Below are 9,122 nucleotides of genomic sequence, written 5' to 3' on the forward strand. Positions count from 1 at the left end.
AAAACAGACACTTGTTAGTCATTTCCCTCTTTCTCTGTTACCTTCTTTTGTTAGCCTTCATCCAACCACCTTATCCCTCTGATCTAATCTCTCCTACCAAATTGCACCCCTTTTCCTTTAATCCCAGGTTTCTTTCCACCGTCTCCTCTGTGTGCTTTCCCCATTGCTGCTGGACCACCTGGCTTTGTGGTTTGAAATCGTATAAAACTCCTGTTGCTTTAAGCAGATGGACAGCTTTCCCACTGCTCCACTCTGCCTGACCCAGCTGGCAAATTAATTTAGATTGGATTGACGTAGAAATGGTGTTCTCTCATCGCGTTCCAGCGGTTGTTAAACTCCAGCTCAGGACTCGAGCAGAATAGTACACAAATCCACTTTTGATTGCTGGAAAAACAGGCAGCGCTTGATTGATGTCATTTTGTAATTTTGTAAAACAAAATTAAATCAGTCTGTGATTATACATTTTGCCCTTTAAATATAATGCAGTTAGCATCTTTTCCAGTGGCTTTTATTTTTGGCATGCCACTATCACATTTTCATAGGTTAATATACTGAGTCTGCGCAATGATTAAGATGCCCTTTTCTGGTTTTTCTAAGGCGGGAGCACAACATCTCCGACTTTGATTAGATTTTGATGAAATTGTGTGGAATGGTATGTGCTGTTACTCCTTCTAAAAAGTTCAACCAGTTGGCTCTAATGGGCGCTAAAAAATTAAGCTTATTTTCCACAGGTCAGACACAATAACTCATTATTCTGTTTTTTATAGATTAGAGATTTTAGAGATTAGAGATTTTTTATAGATTATTTTTTTATTGTTTTATTGAAATGTAATTCATGCATAAAAGAGTATTATCGTTTAAAAATGTTTTAATATCAATGTATTGTGACAAAATTCTTATTGATATATTGTACTTACCAAATCAATAAAAAAATGTCATCTCACTAAAATCTATCCCAGCATGAGATCTTAAATGTGGAGGTTTATGAAATTGAGTTTACGGACATCTGTGACATCATTGATTCATGTCTCACTTACCGTAAAAAACTGTATTATTGTTATTATAAAGTGTCTCTGGACAGATGAGTCAAAATGATTCTTCATAGCAGACAGCGTAGCTTTTCTTTGACCCCTCGCCTTTAAGTCTGACTCACAAGAGCGTCTATTGTGTGAATGATGTGTGTTCACATTCAGGATAACTGGAATGCTTGCAGAGTTGTCATGACTGACAAGTGCGTGTCCTCTAGTCGGTCAAATCATTTAGTGTGGATGATATTTTAATCTTTTAAAAACTGTCTTCTCTAGTCCCTCGGTGACTAGTTTCTGTTGTTGTGTCCTTGAGCAACTTCAGAGACAGCCGTCAGCTTCAGTGAAACATCTGGAAGAAAGACATTTGGCTGCTTCTTTGGTCTGACTGTCTGAATCACCACTTATCATCACACACACTCACACATTCATGCACACACACTCTCACTTAGATCATCAAGCACCAATAGCAGCCCATACCCACGGCCCACTTCTCGTATTCTTTCACTAACAGCTTCTTTTTGCTAAAATGAATGAGTCTGAGCGTCCTTCTGTCCGTGTCTCTGTTTCTGTCTTTCTCTCACCCTCTCTTATAGTCTCTCTCCTCACTATAAAACAACATACATACCTCTCAGTACGGTTTTCTTTATCCATGTGCTTTTTCGAAGGTTGCAGTTTCTTTTAGAGTGTTTTAAAGCAACTAACTCTCACGCTTACTTACTCTGAATACTTACACTGGTCACAGCCAGGGTTCTCAGAGGCTCCAGTCTCTTCCAGAGGAGAGCAGCACTGATAGACACACATGGATAAGAGGCAGACCCAGAATAGTAACAACCACAACAATTTGCTGCACTGGTCCTGATTAAAGACTTGAAAAGAAAGCAAAGCGTCCCCAGAGTCAGCAAGCACCATCAACCAGCGGCATGTATTGTTGTGTTTAAAGCCAATTGCAACAAGCGGTGAAATGTCATTAGTAACAGCTGATCTGATATTGATTACTGTTCCTTATTACTAATCCTTACCAGAAAGACGTCTCATTTGTTTTTGTCTCTGCAGTGAATGTAAACAATGATTTTAATCGCATTTAAGATTTTCAGTTTTGTTTAAGAAAGGTTAAGCTTTTGAGATAAAGTGTATTTTTATTGATCCGTCTCTCTCTCTCTCTCTCTCTCTCTCTCTCTCTCTCTCTCTCTCTCTCACACACACACACACGCACACAAGTCGAAAAGTCTGTCTACTTCAACTCAAATCAGACTGCGATAACAAGGTCGCCACTTGATGGCTGCCTGACCACCTTAACTGCTGTGCCTGTGTGATAAAGAGTCGGACCTTATTGATATGTTATCACCTGCCGGAAGAGAGGCAGCATGCCAGACAGCAGTGGTTACAGAGGAGCTGGAAAAACGCATTATGCAATGGTCAACAATAATTTAGTCACAGTGCTTCTTGACTGTACTTAGCGGGGCCTCCCGTGTCGTACAGTTTGTTGCAGCACTGATGTGAGGTTGTTTCCCCCAGATGACTCTCTTCACTTTAAAAGCCATCCCTGAGAAACCTGTTGTGTTCCTATTTTCAGGTTGTTTTTCAGCTCTTGATTTAACCTGTCAAACCTTATTACCAGCCAGGTGGTCTACTTATGTCCAGACCACATTACAAAGAACTAAATTCACCCCAAATTCTCTCAGGCTCAAGACCCTCAGTTTTGACCAGATGCCAGAATGTCTTGGGACAGTTTAACCAAAACTGGCCATCAAATAGTATATTATAGAGTTTGTCATCTGAGATTCAGTGTGTTGTTGAGACTGAAATCATAGATGATGACTATGTGGTGTATTTTTAGGTGTGAGGCCATGCATGTAATCCCAGCAAAGACATAGATTGCATACTTTGCACACACGTAAATGCTCATTTTTTTCTTCTATATTTGTATGAATTTGACACCAAGGTCCTGTGGGTCAGTCAGTAAGCCATTACAATAATGTTACACAAGGCCGGGGAATAAGGAGAGTGAGTGTGAGAGAGAGAGCGAGACAGAGGGAAAGGTAAAAAAGGTAAAGATGGACTAAAAGAGCGAGACGTGAGAACGAGAGCTTGCACCTGAGGTGATTGTGATACGGAGTTGGAGGGGAGAGCAAAAAGGACCGGGAGGGCAGGAGGTTATTGGATTGCTCCGGTCAGCTCCAGAAATGACTTTTCCATGACTCCAGGTATGTGATCCCGGCTGAGCCCGGGGATATCCTCTGTTTATGCTCAGGCAAAGACCCGCAGATTAGGCGGCCTGGTATTCACCTGATTAAAATGACCTTCTTGTGTAAACTAAGCTGGCGGGTTGAGAGCGGCGTGCACACAGGACCTTTTGGGACGTGGACGGTGTATGAACAATTCTGTCTGTGTAATTAACACACACACACACACACACACACACACACAGAGCAATGTGTGTTCCTGCTGCAGCAAGGCCAAATCACCATGGAGATTAAGGAGTAAAGCCTATGGAAGAATCAGTGGTACGATTAAAACTATTATCCACTCTCTTATTAAACACAAAGAGCTCGTGTACCTTCATCAAGAACAACATACTTGTCTTTGTCTGCAGTAAAGACGTGTGTGTGTGTGTGTGTGTTAAGACCAGGTGAAAGGATTTAGCAGTGGCAAGTCAAGGCCCAAGGCCAGTACACGCATTTGTTTGGGGCGCCCCATCACTCATCTGTCTTCCTTGTCATCTCCGCTTGTTCTCATGTTGCCTTTTGTCTTCACCATTCTCCAGCATCCACATTTTGCTACAGTATATCTGCCTCTTTAATCTGATCTCCCACTCCATGTCTTTTCTCCCTGTTGCCCTCTTTATGTCTGTTTTATGTGCTGAGGTCAAGTAGCGTGAATACACAGATTTCAGCCAGGATTAGAAAATGAAACTAAAACACACCATCTCTGTGCTTTTTTGGTGCAACATGTGCTTTTCAGGTGTGTGTGAGAGCATTTGCATGTGGAATCTAGCTGGTATATCATTGCTGACATCTGTCGTATTGTTGTAATGCAGCCTCTTCCTTGAGAGCAGCTGGTTCTTATACCTGTGTTCTCCTCATCCTCTTTGCTGATGTAAATCCTTGCTTGCCCAACCTCACCAGCTGTTAGTATCTCCTCGCATTATGATACGATCATTGCAGAGTGTATAATCATACGAGCCACACTGACCTAATGATCATTGATTTTTATTTATCTGCAGAAGAAACTCTTGTCAAAGACAATTGACTCATTAGGTTTTTCCCCCAATCTTTATTTGCAAGATCTCAACAGCTTGCAATTACAATATAAGTGAAGGAAATGTTACAGTAGCGCCATCATGCAAAAATCTTCTGGAAAATATCATCATATTATGCATGTTGAAAAACCAGATGTCCCTGATAAACAGTTTTCTTGTTCAGAAATCTGCCTCTGACTTACAGAGACTTTAAACATTACAGTTTGGCTAAATCAGTCGAGCCTTTTTCCAGGGAAAAAAATGACAATTAGACTTGCAGCCAAAAGGCGAAGAGGTCTAGATGCAGGATGGAAATATGCAGCAATGAAATCTTTTTTTTTTTTTTTTTTCGATATCTTCTGGCACTCATTGGAGTGGATGTTTTTCAAGGTGATTTCGGAGGTCACAGAGGGGGAATACTTTGTGGATCATGAAACTTATTACATTTGCTCAGTATGCCTTTGTTTGATGTTGCATAAAATATCTTATTAGATCTCTAAAAATAGCTTTTCCTGAACTGAACTGATTTAATTGCATTCTGTTAGAGAGAGACATTTAGCTGACGACTAAAGAGGGAATAGAACATGCAGAAAATGCATCTGAATTCTGATAGCTAAAATGAATCATAAAGCATTGCTGGAAATGCATAAATATCAAACAAATTGCCTGAAAAATCTGAAGGCTACAATGCATCGACTGCACTGCTGAATAGCCTGGAAGCTAAACTGTAAAACTTACAGAAATGGAAGCAGTACTGCATACCCAAAGAAGGCAGGCCTGAAATACATTGGGACACAAGCTGGGACATAAACTGTATTACTGTCAAAAGCAGAAAAATAAGTGAATTTCCTGAAAAGGCTGAATAAGAAATGATTTGTATAAATAAAAAAAAATGAATTGAAGTGCGAAACACTTTGGAACAAAAAAGCAACACACTAAAGAGCTTAGAGCTGAAATGTATTGCCAGAAAAGAGGGGTGCTGAACAGCACTGCACTGAAAAAGCTGAATGACGAAATGCAATAATCACAAGAACGTGGAGCCTAAACTTTGATTCAGAGTTCAACACAAACACTAAAATTGGAGTAATAGGATTAGCACATGGCTGCGACAGTATGGGGGCCTTCCCTGGTGGGGAACACTGGTAGAGAGTACAGCTCCCCTCCATTTCTAACTGTGTATCAGTTATCTTACCCCGCACAAAACCTCCCAACAGGTAGTCGCCAGTGCAAAACTGACTCCAGATCAAAGTCACTGCAAGGGCACCCCCAACCTCGAGTATGAATGGAGCCAGGCTGCAGCTCTGTAGGCATGACCCTCTCTGACTGTTGTGTGTGGATGTTTGCCAGTTAAGATCTACCATTCACCAACAACCCACTAGTTTTTAAAAGTTCTTCAAAAATCAATGTATCCTTTAATTATTGTATTTAATTCATAGATAAAATTGGCCACAAAAACACAGTCGGAAAAAAAAAACCTGTTGCCAGTTTATGGAACAGTTGGTTTTCTTGGTTGAACGCAGGGCTGCAGAGGACACTGGGAGGAGTGGGAATGTCAAGACAAAGACTACCAGTAGAGAAGGAATGCCGGTGTCCTGCTGAGCTAATCCTAGTTTGAAGAAAGGAGAAAATGTGGAAAGCGAGGGAGAGAGGGAGGAGACGATAAGATGGTAAAAGAAGGTCTCAGGGTTTGGGCAGAAATGGAAAGGGTTGCTTGAGAAAAAATCCTCTTCCCATTCACGAGTTTCTATCTAACTTTCACCTGCTTTCTCTCTATGGCTTTAGGGTGTTCTCTTTTTCGCTGGTGGTCCAACTGGTCTCTGTTCAGTTATCGAGGCATTTGGAGTTAATGAGACAGCTGTACTATTTGAGAGGTGAAGTCCTTTAGATCAGCTTTTCTCTGTCTGTATGGCCCAGTGCTCACTTGTCTTTTTAGTCCTGAGGGGAGTGAGTAATGCCATTTTCACCCTCAAGGGCCATTTATATTGAAACAAATGCCCACCTCAGACTGTTTTGTTTATGACTGGATGGAGGATTTCAGACCTTTTCAGTAGATTAAATCAATAAGGATTCCTTTTGCATATTTAGTAGTTTACTCTGAGAATCTTAAAAGATGTCCAAGTCTAAGAGGCATCTGTAACTTATATTTTTCTGCACATGGGCCCGTAAAGATTTTAAGAATTTGTGCAGTTATTCCGCTGTGTTTGTCAGCGTGCATGAGCAGTTATGTTTTCAATCCAAGCATGAGAAGAGACAGAGTGAGTCTGACCCTTTTGGATTTAAGACAGATCTTCAAAGCCTCCGTATGAAGGCTGGAGAGTGCTGCGGCATCAGATTGACCCCCAGATAGGAACCAGACCACTTTGAGCTATGTGAACATGAACTGACTTTTTTGAAATACCTAGAAAGCACATTTATAAGTAACTGAACATGTTGGAAAATTAATTTTAGTAGTGGATATATTGTCTGTTCAATTTTGTGCTAAAATGAATATATTAATCGATTAGCACCATGTGTAGCCCCTTTCCCACTGGACAAAAAACCCCACTAACTCCCGCTTACATCTGGCTTTTGCATTCAGTTGGAAAGGTTACAATTGGCATTTACTCCTGCATCAAATGACTGCAGTAGTCACATATTTATTGGCTCCAGCTCTGATTGGCTCTGATTGGCAGTGATGGAAATACAACACCGAGGTGGACGTGCTAATTGTAGCTCCTTTGCCTTCACAATGCAGTGACACAAAATTCTGTCTGTATTAGTCCAAGCAGCACTCACACATCGCTCAAAAGTTAGTTGGCACCGAGTTTAAAAGAGAGACTGAGTAAGTAAGAGAATTAAAAACGAAGTTACCACTATGGCATTTTCACTGGCCTCCATGCTGCTTTCTACTATTTACTAACATGTTTTCTGGCCCGTCCATGATGTCAAAGGTGACACACCAGGAAAAAATGCCAAGGCTGTGTCGTGTATATGTCTCTGGTCTACTGGCAATTGAAAAGCACTTCATTTAATTTTTTAAATGTGTTTTAATACATTTTAAAAACCTGAAAACGAGCGCAAATTTGAGTGGAAAAGGGGATATTACAGATACAATAAAAGATGGCAATGTGATGATACATCTACCCGCTCTACTTCTATAATAAGCCAGCATGTTGCCTCACCGACTGAATCTCAACAATTTCCTGTCCAACTTCCTGCGCCAGGCCTCCTGGTTTCGTCCTGTCTGGTCCAAGCTTGAAGCAATTACAAGCGGCTCGGGGGAAATCACCTCCCTCCGCTATACGCTCTGGCTCATTTTTCACAACACCGCCAGCTCTTTTAAAGTGTTGACAGAGACATTAAACACGAAGGCCTCTGTCACCGACGAGAGGTTTTGGGATGGAGGCGAGTTTGAAATTAGCTGAAAGGACAAATCGTTTAAGAGGAGAAGATGGAGGAATTCAATTTAGAGGAAGTGATATTGAGCAAGTAGTTTTTTGTACTTCAAAATAAGTAAAGTCATCTTTTACAAACTTTTGAAGAGGAAATGGTCAAATAAATGGTAATTTTGAGACAAGTGTTGTTTTTGGCTAGTTTGTCAGTATTTAAACATGTTTTTATAATAATGGCATAAGCTGTTTTTCAGTTTAAGCTGTCAACATGCTTTTTGGCATCATCTTTACTGCGTGTGAAACATTCTGTGTATTCCTTTGGAAGAATAATCCGAAAAAAGACAACTACCCGCTGATTTATCTCTCACTTTTGAATGTAAGTTGAAGTTTCAAAGGATCAACTGAGAGGAGAAAGAAGAGAAATGTGATTCATGGACAGTTGAATGTTTGTTGTGGTGACTGGTCCAGACGGATTTCCACAGCGGATGGAAACTGAACGCAGGATTTTTATGATCCTGCCACTTTTCACTCCTCACAACCCATCTCACACAAAACAGAGGTCAGCATTTCCTTGTCTCTGCTGTCTCTGCTTTTCCTCTGTCTCTTCTTTGCCTGTCTTTTTTAATTTCTGCCTTTCTTACCACTTTTTTTCTGCTTTTTGGCTCACAAAGTTTGTCTTACTCAAATCCAGAAGGCCAGATGATTTAAAGCCTTCTCCTTGCCTCAGGCCAAAAGATTGTTTAATGTCTTGCTCTCGATTACCCTTAGGCAGGAAAAGGAGAGTGAATTCATCATTGTTTCCATGATTTGAAAAGAGACTGCAGTTCGTCCTCTGCAATATGTTTGGTTTATTCTTTGAGTGTGAGGTGCCCGGGCTGCACCTCTGGATGTTATATTTTCAGAAATCAACTTGAAGAAGTATGGAGGAAATGTAATATCAGCAGAGAAAGTGAAGAAAAGAAAGAAGAGGAAGAGAAAGGGGGGCTGGTAGAGGTTGGGAAAGATTGGTGAGACACAGATTTCATTATAGGTCCCTGTGTGAACTGTCCCTCTCCAGGAGTGAGGGCATTGTTCTGTTCTCTGCAGCCAGCTCAGAGCCCCTGCCATGGGCAAGACTTGTCAGGGAGACAGCCTCCTGTAGAGGAGGCTGGACAAGGGTTATCAAAGGAAAAAGGTTCCTTTTGGTGTGCTGACAGGCAGACAGGTCAGATGCCTCAGTGTGTGTGTGTGTGTGTGTGTGTGTGTGCACTCGCGCATATATATAACAGGGAACATACTCATCGTTACACAGTCACCAACAGGGAACGGCAAAACTAACAGGGGACATTTTTTAAGTCCCCACTTGGACATGCTCTAAATCATCATAAAATCATGTGTTATGGCCTCTTGGCAAAATCTGAAAAATTTCACCAGAGGCCATAACACATGATTTTATGATGATTTAGAGCATGTCCAAGTGGGGACTTAAAAAATGTCCCCTGTTAG

The 9,122-nt window shown here is 41.1% G+C and overlaps 1 protein-coding gene across 1 annotated transcript in view; it reads left to right on the forward strand.

Annotated features, from left to right (window-relative positions):
* The window catches only part of ror1 (receptor tyrosine kinase-like orphan receptor 1), a 149,580-nt gene that overhangs the window by 22,290 nt on the left and 118,168 nt on the right, over positions 1–9,122 (forward strand). The window lies entirely within an intron of this gene.

Source organism: Plectropomus leopardus, chromosome 3, assembly GCF_008729295.1.
Source record: "Plectropomus leopardus isolate mb chromosome 3, YSFRI_Pleo_2.0, whole genome shotgun sequence".
NCBI classification, from domain to species: Eukaryota; Metazoa; Chordata; class Actinopteri; order Perciformes; family Serranidae; genus Plectropomus; species Plectropomus leopardus.